The 18,519-nt window shown below is 36.8% G+C and overlaps 1 pseudogene; it reads right to left on the minus strand.

Annotated features, from left to right (window-relative positions):
- Nucleotides 1–8,009: 8,009 nt before the first annotated feature.
- Nucleotides 8,010–9,204, minus strand: LOC133242884 (actin-related protein T2-like; annotated as a pseudogene).
- Nucleotides 9,205–18,519: the final 9,315 nt, after the last annotated feature.

Here is an 18,519-nt window from a genome sequence, read left to right on the forward strand (position 1 = left end):
CAGACTGTGGGATAGCTACCACGTGAAAAGCCCTAACTAAGAAACCGCCAGGCCTGCTCACAGAACAAAGGACTGAACAAAGCTAGCCTGCTGCAGACCATCCCCCTCTGATGACAGACAGCCAGAGCTGGAAGGGGGCAATCGCAGCCCCAGAGAGGCATTATCTACAAAACTGCAAGCAGGCTTCTTTGCTAACTAAGACTTCTTGGGGTTCTGGATGGTCAACATCCGCCTGAGAAGGTGCACTGGTTGTACACCCAGAAAACCGAGATGAAGGAATGGGGGAGGCGATAAGTCACAGCAACCGTGCATGCCAAACACCTCATCACCTGAGCTGCTTGGACCTGGGAAGGGCACAAAACTCAGGCCCACCCGAGTCTGCGCCTCTGAGGACTACCCAAGTGCCTGAACCTGAGTGGCTTAGACCTGGGAGGTGCGTGCAGCCCAGGGCTGGCCTCCAATTGTTCCCAGTGAGCAACCTAGAGCCTGAGCAGTGTGGGCAGGGAGGGCACATGTGCCGTGAGCAGAGGCAGGCCCAGTGTGGCTGAGACACTGCGAGCACACACCAGTGTTATTTGTTTGCAGTGTCCCTCCCTCCCCACAGTGCGACTGAACAAGTGAGCCTAAAAAAGTGTCCACCACCGCCCCCTTGTGTCAGGGTGGAAATCAGACAATGACGAGACCAGCAAACAGAAGAAGCTAAAACAGAGGGAACCGCCTTGAAAGTGATAGATGAAGTAGATTAAAACCCTGTAGTTAGTACCAACTACATAGGAAGGGGCCTATAGATCTTGAGAAATATAAGCCAGACCAAGGAACTATCTGAAAATGAACTGACCCCACACTGCCCACAACACCACCAGAGAAAGTCCTAGATATATTTTTACTATTTTTACTATCATTCTTTTTTTTTAAATTTTTTAAAAATTTTGAAGTCCTCTATTACTCCTTTAATTTTCATTTTTATAACCTACTATCACTTTACAAAAAAAAAAGAGACCCTATTTTTTAAAGCAAATTTCATATACATATATATATATATTTATAATTTTGTGACTTTTTTTCTTTTATTTTCTTTAATGTTGTATTTTTGAAAATCCAACCTCTACTCTAGATTTTTAATCTTTGCTTTTTGGTATTTGTTATCAATTTTGTACCTTTAAGAACCCAATCTTCATTACCATTTTTACTTGGGAGCAAGATCGCTGGCCTGATTGCTCTCTCCCCATTTGGACTCTCCTTTTTCTCCACCAGGTCGCCTTTATCTCCTCCCTCCCCCTTCTCTTCTCTACCCAACTCGGTGAATCTCTTTGTGTGTTCCAGACGGTGGAGAACACTTAAGGAACTGATTATTGGCTGGATCTGTCTCTCTCCTTTTGATTCCTGCCTTTGTCCTCTTGGCCACCTCTATTTCCTTCCTCCATCTTCTCTTCTCTGTATAACTCCGTGAACATCTCTGAGTGGTCCAGACTGTGGAGCACACATAAGGAAGTGATTACTGGCTAGCTTGCTCTCTCCTCTTTTGATTCCACCTCATCTCATTTGGGTCACCTTTAACACCCTCCTCCCTCTTCTCTTCTCCATGTAAATCTTTGAACCTCTCTGGGTGTCCCTCACTGTGGAGAAACTTTTCATCTTTAACCTAGATGTTTTATAAACGGTGCTGTATAGATGGAGAAGTCTTGAGACTACTGTAAAAATAAGACTGAAAACCAGAAGCAGGTGGCTTAAGTCCAAATCCTGAGAACACCAGAGAACTCCTGACTCCAGGGAATATTAATTGACAGGATCTCATCAAAAGCCTCCATACCTACACTGAAACCAAGCACCACCCAAGGGCCAACAAGTTTCAGAGCAAGACATACCACACAAATTCTCCAGCAACACAGGAACACAGCCCTGAGCTTCAATATACAGGCTGCCCAAAGTTACTCCAAACCCATTGACATCTCATAACTCCTTACTGGACACTTCCCTGCACTCCAGAAAGAAGAAATCCAGCACCACCCACCAGAACACTGACACAAGCTTCCTTAACCAGGAAACCTTGACAAGCCACCCGTACAACCCCACCCACAGAGAGGAAACTCCACAATTATGAGGACTCGACAAACTGCCAGAATACAGCAAGGCCACCCCAAACATGGCAATATAAACAACATGAAGAGACAGAGGAATACCCAGCAGGTAAAGGAACAGGATAAATGCCCACCAAGCCAAACAAAAGAGGAAGAGATAGGGAATCTACCTGATAAAGAATTCCAAATAATGATAGTGAAAATGATCTAAAATCTTGAAATCAAAATGGAGCTACAGATAAATAGCCTGGAAACAATGATTGAGAAGATGCAAGAAAGGTTTAACAAGGACCTAGAAGAAATAAAAAAGAGTCAATATATAATGAACAATGCAATAAATGAGATCAAAAACACTCTGGAGGCAACAAATAGTAGAATAAGGGAGGCAGACAATAGGACTAGTGAAGTAGAAGATAGAATGGTAGAATAAATGAATCAGAGAGGAAAAAAGAAAAACGAATTAAAAGAAATGAGGACAATCTCAGAGACCTCTGGACAATATTAAACACCCTAACATTCGAATCATAGGAGTCCCAGAAGAAGAAGACAAAAAGAAAGGCCATGAGAAAATACTTGAGGATCTAATAGTTGAAAACTTCCTTAAAATGAGGAAGGAAATAATCACCCATGTCCAAGAAATTCAGAGAGTCCCAAACAGGATAAACCCAAAGTGAAACACCCCAAGACACATATTAATCAAATTAACAAAGGTCAGACACAAAGAACAAATATTAAAAGCAGCAAGGGAAAAACAACAAATAACACACAAGGGAATTACCATAAGGATAACAGCTGATCTTTCAATAGAAACTCATCAGGGCAGGAGGAAATGGCAGGACATACTTAAAGTGATGAAAGAAAATAACCTACAGCCCAGATTACTGTACCAAGCAAGGACCTCATTCAAGTACGAAGGAGAAATCAAAAGCTTTACAGACAAGTAAAAAGAATTTGGTGAGAGAATTCAACACCACCAAACCAGCTCTCCAACAAATGCTAAAGGATCTTCTCTAGATCAGATACACAAAAAGGGTGTATAAATTCCAACCCAAGACAATAAAGTAAATGGCAACAGGATCATACTTATCAATAATTACCTTAAACGTAAATGGGTTGAATGCTTCAATCAAACGGCAAAGACAGGATGAATGGATAAAAAAACAAGACCCCTATATATGTTGTCTACAAGAGACCCACCTCAAAACAGGGGACACATACAGACTGAAAGTGAAGGGCTGGAAAAAGATATTCCACGCAAATAGAGACCAAAAGAAAGCAGCAGTAGCAATACTCATATCAGATTAAATAGACCTTAAAACAAAGGCTGTGAAAAGAGACAAAGAAGGACACTACATAATGATCAAACGATCAATCCAAGAAAAAGATATAACAATTATAAATATATATGCACCCAACATAGGAGCACCACAATATGTAAGACAAATGCTAACAAGTATGAAAGGGGAAATGAACAATAACACAATAATAGTGGGAGATTTTAATACCCCATTCACATCTATGGATAGATCAAATAAACAGAAAATTAACAAGGAAACACAAACTTTAAATGATACAATAGACCAGCTAAACCCAATTGATATCTATAGGACATTTTACCACAAAACAATGAATTTCACCTTTTTCTCAAGCGCACATGGAACCTTCTCCAGGATAGATCACATCCTGGGCCATAAAGCTAGCCTTGGTAAATTCAAAAAATTGAAATCATTCCAAGCATCTTTTCTGACAACAATGCAGTAAGATTAGATCTCAGTTACAGGAGAAAAACTATTAAAAATTCCAACATATGGAGGCTGAACAACACGCTGCTGAATAACCAACAAATCACAGAAGAAATTTAAAAAAATCAAAATATGCATAGAAACGAATGAAAATGAAAACACAAAACACAAAACCTGTAGAACACTGTAAAAACAGTGCTAAGGGGAAGGTTCATAGAAATGCAGGCTTCCATCGAGAAACAAGAAAAAAAATCAAATAAATAACCTAACTCTACACCTAAAGCAACTAGATAAGGAAGGAATTAAGAACCCCGGGGTTAGTAGAAGAAAAGAAATCTTAAAAATTAGGGCAGAAATAAATGCAAAAGTAACAAAAGAGACCATAGCAAAAATAAACAAAGCCAAAAGCTGCTTCTTTGAAAGGATGAATAAAATTGACAAACCATTAGCCAGACTCATCAAGAAACAAGGGGAGAAAAATCAAATCAATAAAATTAGAAATGAAAATGGAGAGATCACAACAGACAACACAGAAATGCAAAGCATCATAAGAGACTACTATCTGCAATTATATGACAATAAAATGGACAACTTGGAAAAAATAGGCAAATTCTAAAAAAGTACAGCTTTCCAAAACTGAACCAGGAAGAAATAGAAAATCTTAACAGACTCATTGCAAGCACAGAAATTGAAACTGTAATGAGAAATCTTCCAGAAAACAAAAGCCCAGGTCCAGATGGCTTCACAGCTGAAGTCCACCAAAAATTTAGAGAAGAGCTAACACCTATCCTACTCAAACTCTTCCAGAAAATTGCAGAGGAAAGTAAACTTCCAAACTCATTCTATGAGGCCACCATCACCCTAATACCAAAACCAGACAAAGATGCCACACACAAAAAGGAAAACTACAGGCCAATATCACTGATGAACATAGATGCAAAAATCCTTAACAAAATTCTAGCAAACAGAATCCAACAACACATTAAAAAGATCATACACCATGACCAAGTGGGCTTTATCGCAGAGATGCAAGGATTCTTCAACACCCACAAATCAATCAATGTAATACACATAAAAGCCATATGATTATCTCAATAGATGTAGAGAAAGCCTTTGACAAAATTCAAAATCCATTTATGATAAAAACTCTCCAGAAAGCAGGAATAGAAGGACCATACCTCAACATAATAAAAGCTATATATGACAAACCCACAACAAACATTATCCTAAATGGTGAAACACTGAAAGCATTTCCCCTAAAGTCAGGAACAAGACAAGGGTGTGCACTTTCACCACTACTATTCAACATGGTTTTGGCCACAGCAATCAGAGCAGAAAAAGAAATAAAAGGAATCCAAATTGGAAAAGAAGAAGTAAAACTCTCACTGTTTGCAGATGACATGATCCTCTACATAGAAAACCCTAAAGACTCTACCAGGGAATTACTAGAGCTAATCAATAAATACAGTAAAGTTTCAGGATATAAAATCAACACACAGAAATCCCTTGCATTCCTATACACTAATAATTAGAAAATAGAAAGAGAAATTAAGGAAATAAATCCATTCACCATTGCAATGAAAAGAATAAAATACTTAGGAATGCATCTACCTAAAGAAACTAAAGACCTATATATAGAAAACTATAAAACACTGGTCAAAGAAATCAAAGAGGACACTAATAGATGGAGAAATATACCATGCTCATGGATCAGAAGAATCAATATAGGGAAAATGAGTATACTATGCAAAGCAATCTATAGATTCAATGTAATCCCTATCAAGCTACCAATGGTATTTTTCACAGAGCTAGAACAAATAATTTCATAATTTGTATGGCAATACAAAAAAACCTCGAATAGCAAAAGCAATCTTGAGAAACAAGAATGGAACTGGAGGAATCAACCTGCCTGACTTCAGGCTCTACTACAAAGCCACAGTCATCAAGACAGTATGGTACTGGCACAAAGACAAAAATATAGATCAATGGAACAAAATAGAAAGCCCAGAGATAAACCCACGCACCTATGGACACCTTACCTTTGACAAAGGAAGCAAGAATATACAATGGAGAAAAGACAATCTCTTTAACAAGTGGTGCTGGGAAAACTGGTCAACCACTTGTAAAAAAATTAAACTAGAACACTTTCTAACACCATACACAAAAATAAACTCAAAGTGGATTAAAGATCTAAATGTAAGAACAGAAACTATAAAACTCTTAGAGGAGAACATAGGCAAAACTCTCTCTGACATAATCACAGCAGGATCCTCTAGGACCCGCCTCCCAGAATACTGGAAATAGAAGCAAAAATAAACAAATGGGACCTAATTAAAATTAAAAGCTTCTGCACAACAAAGGAAACTGTAAGCAAGGTGAAAAGACAGCCTTCAGAATGGGAGAAAATAATAGCAAATGAAGCAACTGACAAACAACTAATCTCAAAAATATAGAAGCAACTCTTGCAGCTCAATTACAGAAAAATAAACGACCCAATCAAAAAATGGGCCAAAGAACTAAATAGACATTTCTCCAAAGAAGACATACAGATGGCTAACAAACACATGAAAAGATGCTCAACATCATTCATTATCAGAGAAATGCAAATCAAAACCATGATGAGGTACCATTTCACGCCAGTCACAATGGCTTCTATCCAGATGTCTACAAGCAATAAATGCTGGAGAGGGTGTGGAGAAAAGGGAACACTCTTACACTGTTGGTGGGAATGCAAACTAGTACAGCCACTATGGAGAACAGTGTGGAGATTCCTTAAAAAACTGGAAATAGAACTGCCTTATGATCCAGCAATCCCACTGCTGGGCATACACACTGAGGAAACCTGAATTGAAAGAGACACGTGCACTGCAGTGTTCATCACAGCACTGTTTATAATAGCCAGGACATGGAAGCAACCTAGATATCTATCAGCAGATGAATGGATAAAGAAAGCTGTGGTACATATATACAATGGAGTATTACTCAGCCATTAAAAAGAATATATTTGAATCAGTTCTAGTGAGGTGGATGAAACTGGAGCCTATTATACAGAGTGAAGTAAGCCAGAAAGAAAAACACCAATATGGTATACTAATGCATATATATATGGAATTTAGAAATTTGGTAATGATAACCCTGTATGCAAGACTGCGAAAGAGACACAGATATATAGAACAGTCTTTTGGACTCTGTGGGTGAGGGAGAGGTTGGGATGATTTGGGAGAATGGCATTGAAACATGTATATTATCATATGTGAAATGAATCGCCAGTCCAGGTTTGATACAGGATCCTTGGGGCTGGGGCACTGGGATGACCCGGAGGGATGGTACAGGGATGGAGGTGGGAGGGGGTTCAGGATGGGGAACACGTGTACGCCCATGGCAGATTCATGTTGATGTGTAGCAGAACTGATACAGTATTGTAAAGTAATTAGCTTCCAATTAAAATAAATAAATTTAAATTAAAAATAAAAAAGATATATACTATGAAGTTAGTTACAGAGTGACTGTACAATATAATCTCTAGAATGCCCAAGGTATAAATAAATGTGTATTCATCTGAAGATTAAAAAAAAAAAAAAACCTCAACATTCAAAAAAGGAAGATCATGGCAGCCAGTCTCATCACTTCTTGGCAAATAGATATGGAAAATGTGCAAACAGTGTCAGGTTTCCTTTCTTGGATTCCAAAATCAATGTGAACTGTGACTGTATCCATGAAATTAAAAGACACTTGCTCCTTGGAATAATAGCTATGACAAGACTAGACTGTGTATTAGAAAGCACAGACATCACTTTGTCAACAAAGGTCCATATAGCCAAAGCTATGATTTTTCCATTAGTCATGTATGGATGTGAAAGTTGGGCTATAAAGAAGGCTAGTACGAAGAATTGATGCTTTCAAACTGGTGCTGGAGAAGACTCTTGAGAGTCCCTTGGACAGCAAGGAGATCACACCAGTTAATCCTAAAGGAAATCAACCCTGAATATTCTCTGGAAGGACTGATGCTAAAGCTGAAGCTCCAATACTTCGGACACCTGACTCAAAGCGCCAAGTCATTGGAAAAGATTCTGATGCTGGTAAGGTTTGAGGGCAAGAGAAGAAGGGGACAACAGAGGATAAGATAGTCAGATGGCATTGCTGACTCAATGGATATGAGTTTGAGCAAACTCCAGGAGATAGTGAAGGACAGGGCAGCCTGGCGTGCTGCAGTTCATGGAATCACAAAGAGCAGGACATGACTTAGTGACTGAACAACAACAATGAACAAGTAAGGAGTCTGGTGAGGTGCTCTGTGATGTCCTTCCCTGCTATGTAGAGCTTCGTGACAGCATGAGGCAGGGAATAACCCTCAAAGATGGGGACAGTGCAAATGATCCCATCCCCACTGTCCAACACTAGGCCTGTGACAGAGGCAGAGGCATAGAGTGCTACAACCGTGTGTTTGGACAGGCAGAAAGCAGGCACATTGAAGATCTCAAATTTCACTTCTGTTGTCTTCTCTTGAGTCTCCCTTGGATTCGAGGAGGGCTCAGTCATGAGCACAGTCATTGAAAGGGTTTTACTCCCAGTTCCCACTCAAAACGTTATTTCCAGGGTTTCTCCATGTCATTTCATCCCCTTACCAGTTCAAGTTCAATCAGTTCAGTTCAGTTACTGAGTCGTGTCCGACTCTTTGTGACCCCATGAATTGTAGCACACCAGGCCTCCCTGTCCATCACCGAGTCCTGGAGTCCACTCAAACTCATGTCCATCGAGTCGGTGATGCCATCTAGACATCTCATCCTCTGTCTTCCCCTTCTCCTCCTGCCCCCAATCCCTCCCAGCATCAGGGTCTCTTCCAATGAGTCAACTCTTCGCATGAGGTGGCCAAAGTATTGGAGTTTCACCTTCAACATCAGTCCCTCCAATGAACACCCAGGACTGATCTCCTTTAGGATGGACTGGTTGGATCTTCTTGCAGTCCAAGGGACTCTCAAGAGTCTTCTCCAATGCCACAGTTCAAAAGCATCAATTCTTTGGCGCTGAGCTTTCTTCACAGTCCAAATCTCTCATCCATACATGACTACTGGAAAAACCATAGCTTTAAGTAGCTGAACCTCTGTTGGAGAAGTAATGTCTCTGCTTTTTAATATGCTATCTAGGTTGGTCATAACTTTCTAGGGTAGTACAAATGCAAGGTTTCATACTTCCACAAGCCTTCTTCCCCTACAAAGTACTTTTTCTGATTATCTCTTGTCAAAGATATTTTAAATTTCGGATGCCCTACCAGAGAGATGAGGAAATAATGGCATCCAGTCTCTCCAGACTGGCCTACTTTGGAGAGTCCAGATCCATTGTCAAAAATAATAGGCTGGAATATCTAATATATATGATTTGAACATGTCAACAGCATGCTCTTTCAAACCTCAACAAAATAAAGAACACTTAGCCATTTTGTGAGACAATAGGCACTGCTTGGAATTTAAACAGCCACAGGATTCCCAAGTTCTCAAGTTATCACCCAGGTGGAGCTAGAAGGCTGTTGCCAGTGCATAGAGTCCTCAACCCATGAATCTTGTCTCCTTTCAGACATCCTAGGGCTTGCTGAGGTGATCTCAGTGATAATTACCCATTGTGTAATAACCTAGCCAATGCAACAATTGTCCTCAGAGAACATCACAGGGTATTTAAGCCTGGGGTCTCTGAGCCACAAAACTTCCCTGCTTGGTAAAGCATGAAGCAGAAGAAGGCAAATTGTATCTATGAACAGCTTTGATAAGTCTGTGAACATGAAACAGATACCTGGCTTTAGTACCAAGTGAAACTACCAAGCCATGGACTTGGTCAAGAGAACTGATTTCTCTGCTCCATTTAGTCACTGTTTCTGAAATGATTAAAAGGCCTTTCCCTTGGGCAGAGGAGAAACTAAGCACCAGATACAGGTCTATATCTCAGTGGGGATGCCTGCAACTCAGTTCCAATAGGTTCAGAGTACATTTGTCCTTTTCTCCATCCTTACAATTATTTTTAAAACTTATTTATTCTGGGTCATCTCAGTGCACCAGCCCCAAGCAAGAGGGACAGTACGGGGAGGGAGGTGGGACAGGGGGTTTAGGATGGGGAACACATGTATACCTGTGGCAGATCATGTTGATGTATGGCAAAACCAATACAATATTGTAAAGTAATTAACCTCCAATTAAAATAAATAAATTTATATATTAAAAAAACTTATTTATTGAAATAAATTTCACATCCTGTATAATTCGCCCACTGAAAACATGGATACCAGAGGGGAAAGGAGCGATTAAATGAATCAGGAGATTGGGACTGACGTATACACACTACTATGTATGAAACAGATAATGAATGAGAACCTACTACATAGCGTAGAGAACTCTACCAATGCTCTGTCATGATATAAATGGAAAGGAAATCCAAAAAAGAAGGAATATATGCATACAAATAGATGATTCACTTTGCTGTACAGCAGAAATTAACACAGCAATTTAAAGCAACTATACTCCAATAAAATAAATGAAAAATAAAATAGAAGAAATTATGTAAAGTTTAAAAATAAAATAAAATTTTAAAAAAATAATAAAAAAAGAAGAAAATATATACCACAGTGTTTAGTATATTTGCTGGTATGTACAAACATCACAGATAAAAATTTAGACTTTTCTCATCACCTCAGAAAGAATGTTATACCCTTGGCCAACACCCTGTGTTCAAACCATTCCCCCTAAGGCGTAAGCAACTACTAATACATTTTCTGTCTTTATAGATTTACCACTTTTGCACATTTCTTATAAATGGAAACATAAACTTGCAGCCTTTTGTGCTTGGTGTCTTTTATTTTACATATTGTTTTCAAGGTTCACCCATTGTTTGGATATAGCACATTTGGTTTATCCATTTGTTAGTTGATAGACATTTGGATTTTTCACACCTTATAATTAATTAATATTCTACTAGAAACAATCTTGGCCATGTTTCTACAAAGACTTATGTTTTCTTTCTTTTTTTTTTTTTTTAGTTTTTCCAATGCTGTTTTTTTTTTATTTTATTTATGTATTTATTTTTAATTTTTTTAAATTTTATTTTATTTTTAAACTTTACACAATTGTATTAGTTTTGCCAAATATCAAAATGAATCCATCACAGGTATACATGTGCTCCCCATCCTGAACCCTCCTCCCTCCTCCCTCCCCATACCATCCCTCTGGGTCATCCCAGTGCACTAGCCCCAAGCATCCAGTATCGTGCATTGAACCTGGACTGGTTTCTCGTTTCATACATGATATTTTACGTGTTTCAATGCCATTCTCCCAAATCTTCCCACCCTCTCCCTCTCCCACAGAGTCCATAAGATTGTTCCATACATCAGTGTCTCTTTTGCTGTCTCGTACACAGGGTTATTGTTATCATCATTCTAAATTCCATATATGTGTTAGTATACTGTATTGGTGTTTTTCCTTCTGGCTTACTTCACTCTGTATAATAGGTTCCAGGTTCATCCACCTCATTAGAACTGATTCAAATGAATTCTTTTTAATGGCTGAGTAATACTCCATTGTGTATATGTACCACAGCTTTCTTTTCCATTCATCTGCTGATGGACATCTAGGTTGCTTCCATGTCCTGGCTATTATAAACAGTGCTGCAATGAACATTGGGGTACACGTGTCTCTTTCCCTTGTGGTTTCCTCAGTGTGTATGCCCAGCAGTGGGATTGCTGGATCATAAGGCAGTTCTATTTCCAGTTTTTTAAGGAATCTCCACACTGTTCTCCATAGTGGCTATACTAGTTTGCATTCCCACAACAGTGTAAGAGGATTCCCTTTTCTCCACACCCTCTCCAGCATTTATTATTTGTAGACTTTTGGATCGCAGCCATTCTGACTGGTGTGAAATGGTACCTCATAGTGGTTTTGATTTGCATTTCTCTGATAATGAGTGATGTTGAGCATCTTTTCATATGTTTGTTAGCCATCTGTATGTCTTCTTTGGAGAAATGTCTATGTAGTTCTTTGGCCCATTTTTTGATTGGGTCATTTATTTTTCTGGAGTTGAGCTGTAGGAGTTGCTTGTATATTTTTGAGATTAGTTGTTTGTCGGTTGCTTCATTTGCTATTATTTTCTCCCATTCTGAAGGCTGTCTTTTCACCTTGCTGATAGTTTCCTTTGATGTGCAGAAGCTTTTAAGGTTAATTAGGTCCCATTTGTTTATTTTTGCTTTTATTTCCGCTATTCTGGGAGGTAGGTCATAGAGGATCCTTCTGTGATGTATGTCAGAGAGTGTTTTGCCTATGTTCTCCTCTAGGAGTTTTATATTTTCTGGTCTTATGTTTAGATCTTTAATCCATTTTGAGTTTATTTTTGTGTATGGTGTTAGAAAGTGTTCTAGTTTCATTCTTTTACAAGTGGTTGACCAGTTTTCCCAGCACCACTTGTTAAAGAGATTGTCTTTAATCCATTGTATATTCTTGCCTCCTTTGTCAAAGATAAGGTGTCCATATGTGCGTGGATTTATCTCTGGGCTTTCTATTTTGTTCCATTGATCTATATTTCTGTCTTTGTGCCAGTACCATACTGTCTTGATGACTGTGGCTTTGTAGTAGAGCCTGAAGTCAGGTAGGTTGATTCCTCCAGTTCCATTCTTCTTTCTCAAGATCGCTTTGGCTATTCGAGGTTTTTTGTATTTCCATACAAACTGTGAAATTATTTGTTCTAGCTCTGTGAAGAATACTGTTGGTAGCTTGATAGGGATTGCATTGAATCTATAAATTGCTTTGGGTAGTATACTCATTGTCACTATATTGATTCTTCCAATCCATGAACATGGTATATTTCTCCATCTATTAGTGTCCTCTTTGATTTCTTTCACCAGTGTTTTATAGTTTTCTATATATAGGTCTTTAGTTTCTTTAGGTAGATATATTCCGAAGTATTTTATTCTTTTCGTTGCAATGGTGAATGGAATTGTTTCCTTAATTTCTCTTTCTGTTTTCTCATTATTAGTGTATAGGAATGCAAGGGATTTCTGTGTGTTGATTTTATATCCTGCAACTTTACTATAATCATTGATTAGTTCTAGTAATTTTCTGGTGGAGTCTTTAGGGTTTTCTATGTAGAGGATCATGTCATCTGCAAATAGTGAGAGTTTTACTTCTTCTTTTCCAATTTGGATTCCTTTTATTTCTTTTTCTTCTCTGATTGCTGTGGCCAAAACTTCCAAAACTATGTTGAATAGTAATGGTGAAAGTGGGCACCCTTGTCTTGTTCCTGACTTTAGCGGAAATGCTTTCAATTTTTCACCATTGAGGATAATGTTTGCTGTGGGTTTGTCATATATAGCTTTTATTATGTTGAGGTATGTTCCTTCTATTCCTGCTTTCTGGAGAGTTTTTATCATAAATGGGTTTTGAATTTTGTCAAAGACTTTCTCTGCATCTATTGAGATAATCATATGGTTTTTACTTTTCAATTTGTTACTGTGGTGTATTACATTGATTGATTTGCGGATATTGAAGAATCCTTGCATCCCTGGGATAAAGCCCACTTGGTCATGGTTTATGATCTTTTTTATGTATTGTTGGATTCTGATTGCTAGAATTTTGTTAAGGATTTTTGCATCTATGTTCATCAGTGATATTGGCCTGTAGTTTTCTTTTTTTGTGGGATCATTGTCAGGTTTTGGTATTAGGTGGCCTATGATAGCCTCATAGAATGAGTTTGGAAGTTTACCTTCCTCTGCAATTCACTGGAAGTGTTTGAGCAGGATAGGTGTTAGCTCTTCTCTAAATTTTTGGTAGAATTCAGCTGTGAAGCCATCTGGACCTGGGCTTTTGTTTGCTGGAAGATTTTTGATTACAGTTTCAATTTCCGTGCTTGTGATGGGTCTGTTAAGATTTTCTATCTCTTCCTGGTCGAGTTTTGGAAAGTTGTAGTTTTCTAAGAATTTGTCCATTTCTTCCACGTTGTCCATTTTATTGGCATATAATTGTTGATAGTAGTCTCTTATGATCCTTTGTATTTCTGTGTTGTCTGTTGTGATCTCTCCATTTTCATTTCTAATTTTATTGATTTGATTTTTCTCCCTTTGTTTCTTGATGAGTCTGGCTAATGGTTTGTCAATTTTATTTATCCTTTCAAAGAACCAGCTTTTGGTTTTGTTGATTTTTTGCTATGGTCTCTTTTGTTTCTTTTGCATTTATTTCTGCTCTAATTTTTAAGATTTCTTTCCTTCTACTAACCCTGGGGTTCTTCATTTCTTCCTTTTCTAGTTGCTTTAGGTGTAGAGTTAGGTTATTTATTTGACTTTTTTCTTGTTTCTTGAGGTAAGCCTGTATTGCTAGGAACTTTCCCCTTAGGACTGCTTTTACAGTGTACCACAGGTTTTGGGTTGTTGTGTTTTCATTTTCATTCATTTCTATGCAAATTTTGATTTCTTTTTTGATTTCTTCTGTGATTTGTTGGTTATTCAGCAGCGTGTTGTTCAGCCTCCATATGTTGGAGTTTTTAATCGTTTTTCTCCTGTATTTGAGATCTAATCTTACTGCATTATGGTCAGAAAAGATGCTTGGAATGATTTCAGTTTTTTTGAATTTACCAAGGCTAGCTTTATGGCCCAGGATGTGATCTATCCTGGAGAAGGTTCCATGTGCGCTTGAGAAAAAGGTGAAATTCATTGTTTTGGGATGAAATGTCCTATAGATATCAATTAGGTCTAACTGGTCTATTGTATCATTTAAAGTTTGTGTTTCCTTGTTAATTTTCTGTTTAGTTGATCTATCCATAGGTGTGAGTGGGATATTAAAGTCTCCCACTATTATTGTGTTATTGTTAATTTCCCCTTTCATACTTGTTAGCATTTGTCTTACATACTGCGGTGCTCCCGTGTTGGGTGCATATATATTTATAATTGTTATATCTTCTTCTTGGATTGATCCTTTAATCATTATGTAGTGACCTTCTTTGTCTCTTTTCACAGCCTTTGTTTTAAAGTCTATTTTATCTGATATGAGTATTGCTACTCCTGCTTTCTTTTGGTCCCTATTTGCATGGAAAATCTTTTTCCAGCCCTTCACTTTCAGTCTGTATGTGTCTCCTGTTTTGAGGTTGGTCTCTTGTAGACAACATATATAGGGGTCTTGTTTTTGTATCCATTCAGCCATAAAGACTTATGTTTTCATTTCCCTTGGTTATATAACTAGAAATTAAAAAGTTGAGTCACATGGTAAAACTGTCTTTAATCATTTCAGGAACTCTGAGTCTGTTTTCCAAAATATCAGGCATTTTACATTGCAAAGAGAAGTGTAGGAGAGTCACTAATTTTTCATATGCTTCCCAACACTAATTAGTATCTGACATTTAAAATTCTAGGCATCATAGCAGGTGTGACGTGGCATCTCTGTTTTTGGGATTTCTATTTCCTTGATAACTAATGACATGAAACATTTTGTTTGCTTATTGGCCACTAGTATATTTTCTTTGGAGAAGTATATATTCAGTTTCTTAGTCCATTTTAAGATAATTTTACATTTTAATTATTGAGTAGTGACAGTTCTTTATAGATGCTAGATAGAAATATTTTATTAGATACATGATTTTCAAATATTTCCCTATTCTGTGCACTATCTATTCAATTTCTTGATAGTAACTTTTAAATCACAAGCATTTGTATGCTTGATGAACTAGAATTTATCTATCTTGCCTTTTGTTGTTAGTGCTATTTGAGTCATATCTAAGAATATATTGACAAATATAATTTCATGAAGATTTACCCATATGTTTTCTTGTGTTTTACAATTTTAAATCATAAATTTAGGTCCTAATTTATACTTATTTATTTTTTGTATATTGTGTGAAGTAAAATATGACTTCATTATTTTGCATGTTGCTATCCTGAATAAAATCACATATAAATAGAATTATATATTGTGACCAAGTGGAATTTATTAAAGTGATGCACAGTTGGTTCAAAATGAGGAGATTAATCAGTACAGTAAATTATATTAATAGAATAAAGGACAAAAATCACACAATCATCTCAATAGACAGCAAAAAAAGAATTTGTCAAAACTCAACATCCTTCATGATAGAAACATTCAAAAACAACTAATAGAAATGAACTCCTCACCCTCATAAAGGGCATCTATGAAAAAATTCACAGCTACAATTATACTTAATAGTGACAGACTGATTCTTTGCCACATATTGGGAATAGAATGAGACATCCATTCTCACCCTTCTTACTCAACATTATACTGTACACTGAACTAGGGATACTAGTCAAGCAAATAAACTAAAAAATTAAAAAAATAAATAAACTAAAAAATATTCAGATTAGCAAAGAAGTGAAATTTTAAGTATTTGCAGATAATGTGGTCTGGCACATAGAAAATACAAAGGACTCCACCAAAAAGTATCAGCAATGTTGTAGAATAAAAAAATAAAATATCATAGGTATAACCTCAGATATCTCTTGTGCTTTATTTACAAAGGGCTTTTTAGAGGATGCATCTTTGCTATAATCAATACATAATACATCAACAATTTAATAAATGAGAAAAGCTTAAAGCTATCCCCCTAAGATCAGGAAAAAAAACAAAGATACCCACTCATACCAATTACACTCAATATGATATTCGAATTCCTAGTAATAGAAATTAGATAAGAAAAAGAAACAAAAGGCATTCAAATTGGAAAGGCAGAAGTAAAACTGTCACTATTTGCAGATGACATAATATATTAAAAACCTTAAAATCTCCACCAAAAATCTGTTAGAATCAATAAATAAATTCAGTAAAGTTGCTGAACACAAGATTAATATACAGAATATCTTTCATTTCTATACACTGATAATAAACTATCAGAAAGGGAAATTAAGGGAAATATTAATTTATAATTAAATCAAAATGAATAATATAACAACTAGGAATAAATTTAACCAAAAAGGTGAAAAATATCTACACTGAAAACTATAAGAAAATGATGGAAGAAATCAAAGAAGACACAAATGAAAATATATCTCGTGCTCATGGATTGGAAGAATTAATATTGTTGGAATGTCCATAGTGTTCAAAGCAATCTATAGATTTAATGCAATCCATGACAAAATTCCAATGGCATTTTTCACAGAAGAACAAATAATCTGAAATTTGTATGGGATTAAAAAAAGGTCTCAAATAGTCAAAACAATCTTGAGAAAGAAGAACTAAGCTATAGGTATCACAATCCCTGATTTTAAACTAAAATACAAAGCTATAGTAGTCAAAACAGTATGGTAATGGCGTAAAAACTGGCGTGCTTTAGAGTCAGGCATAACTTCGCGACTGAAAAACAACAACGATTTCCAACAAAAGATGAAGGACTATACCATTGGGAATGGATATTTCCTTCAACAAATTATGTTGAGAATACTGGTCAGCCACACACAAAAGAATGAAACTAGGCCACTATCTTACACCATACACAAAAATTAACTAGAGTAGGTTATAGACTTTAATGTAATCTTAAAGTTGAAAAACTCTTTGAAGAAAATATAGGTGGTGAGTTTCTTAACATTGATTTAGCATTTAATTTTGCAGTTTGGCTCCCAAAGTAAAGGCAACAAAAGCAAAAGTAAACAAGTGAAGGTACATCTAACTAAAATGCTTATGCATGACCAAGGAAGTCACCAATAAAATAAAAAGATAACCTACTTAATTGGAGAAAATATTTACAAATTATATATCCATTAAGAGTTTAATATCTGAAAAATATAAAGAACCCAAAAAACTCAATAGGGGAAAAAAAAGAAAAAAAAAAAAAAAAACGGACAGCAGTTCTTAAGATACTTTTCCAAATAAGACATACAGATGGCCAACATTCACATGAAAATATTTTCAACAAAGCTAATTATTAGGGTACTTAAAATCAAAATCATAATGAGATATCACCTCAGACCTGTTAGAATAGCTATTATCAAAGTCAAAAAGTAACCGCTCTTGATAAAAATATGTGAAAAGGAAACCTTCATACAACTCTTGGTGGGAATGTAAATTGGTGCAGCCATTATGGAAACAGAACAGAAATTCCTCAAAAAATTAAAATAGGTCTGCACTATGATCTATTTCACTTCTGCATATTTATTTAAAATACAAAACCACTAATTCAAAAAGACATATGCACCTCAATGTTCACTACAGCATTATTTACAATAGCTAACATATGGAATCATATGGAAGAAATCTAAATATCCATCAAAAGATGAGTGGATACAAATGTATATATACATATACAAATTCACATATAAATTGGAATACTACATAGCTATATAAGAAAAGGAAATCTTGGATTTCCCTGGTGGTCTAGTGGTTGGGAATCCACCTGCCAATGCAGAGGACATAATCCCTGTTCTGGGAAGAATCCACATGCTATGGGGCAACAAAACCCATGCACCACAACTGTTGAAGCCCATGCACTCTGGAGCCCGTGTGCCACATCTACTAAGCCCATATGCCACAACTTCTGAAGTCTGTACAACTTACAGCCTGTTAACAAGAAATAAACAAGAGGAGCCACCACAAGGAGAAGCCCATGCACTGCAACTAGAGAGGAGTCCCACTTGCCACAACTAAAGAAAGCCAATGTACATCAACAAAGACCCAGCACAGCCAAAAATAAATGTTTTCTTAAAGAAAGAAGGAAATCTTAATATATGCAACAAT

This window comes from Bos javanicus, chromosome X (assembly GCF_032452875.1).
Source record: "Bos javanicus breed banteng chromosome X, ARS-OSU_banteng_1.0, whole genome shotgun sequence".
Classification (NCBI taxonomy): domain Eukaryota; kingdom Metazoa; phylum Chordata; class Mammalia; order Artiodactyla; family Bovidae; genus Bos; species Bos javanicus.